Here is a 1,375-nt window from a genome sequence, read left to right as displayed (position 1 = left end):
TGAATTCATCAAGGTTCAAGACAAACCAACTAGAGTCATCAAAGCACATGGTTACCAAAAACATACATAACATTTCAGTTCACCACATAGAATCATCAAGAGCATGAAAAGTTCAGATCATAAGCAAAAGAAACTCAAAAACGAAGTGATGAGTTATCAGAAGAACTCCTGGCTCTTCTAGTCTTCCTGCTTGTTCCTGACTTCTTCGATGCCTCCGCTTTCTTAGGAGTCAGTTTAGGCATCTCAGAATCATCTCCTTCTTCCTCCTCCTCTGAGTCATCTTCTTCTGAATCTAGGTTTCCTTCGGCTTCCTCAATTTCTCCCTCTGTGGGCATGGATGAAATAATAAAAAACAATAATATTAAGGTGAGGAGTACCTGAATGAATAATGAACACATTACTCAGAGTTGCTTCAACATATTCGTGGACAGTTGCACGGATTTGCTGACATTGTGTTGCCTGCTTCCTTAGTCCAAGCTCCATCTTTATCAATGCTTTTTCTGCATCCTTGAGAGTCTCCAGCATCTTCTTGTAGTCCTTCTTTCCTTTACCCTTCTTCCTTTTGATTCTTGTCTCAACCACCAGGGGTTTTTGAATCACTTCAGTGTTTTCCTTTGGATCAATGAGTTCCGGGCACTACTTAGTGAGGATGCTTTGAATTAAGCAGGGATAAGGTAATCTGAACCTTGCTCTGAAGTTCAGTGCTCTTTCCAGAATATGATCGAAGATCATGTTTCCATAGTTGATCTTGATCCCTTTCTTCACACAGTAGATGAGTACTGCTAGCCTCTTGTGAATCAGACTTGATCGCTGGGTTGGTAACCAGTTAGCTCTGGCTATTTTGAACAGTACTGAAGCCTCGAAGTTCAGCTCTACTGGGGCTATTTCTCCTTTCCTCTTTTCATCAAAAGTGTCAGTGAGAGCTATCTCCAGCTCTTTCTGGTCAATCTCCCTGTCCAGCTCGTCCATGGTTGTCACAACTGTGTTCTTCAAGCCCAAAACGTGTTGATTACTGCTGGAGAAAAATGCAGTATCTTCCCTCTTATGTACACCCGATGGTACATTGGATCTCCAGCCTTCACAATCTTCTTAGTGATGTTTGCATAAAATTCTTTGATCAGAATTTTGCTGTGTGGACATGTATAGGTGACTGTTTCCTCTAAATTTAGACGCTCTAGGATGTCCCATATCCCTTGCTCCTTGAGGTTGCTGACATTCACATTTCTCTCCACAATCGTGTTGAGATTCTTCATATCATTGAACCTTTGTTCAGATTTCTCATCAACAAAGTGATGAGACATGCACAGGCTTGCCAGTAGTTCCTCATCTTCTGACCCAGAAGGAGAACTGGGTATCTCAGTCTCTTCCTGAACCT

Source organism: Tarenaya hassleriana, unplaced genomic scaffold, assembly GCF_000463585.1.
Source record: "Tarenaya hassleriana unplaced genomic scaffold, ASM46358v1 Cleome123, whole genome shotgun sequence".
NCBI classification, from domain to species: Eukaryota; Viridiplantae; Streptophyta; class Magnoliopsida; order Brassicales; family Cleomaceae; genus Tarenaya; species Tarenaya hassleriana.
The sequence above is the reverse complement of the archived record's forward strand: the minus strand, read 5'-3'. Positions refer to the sequence as shown.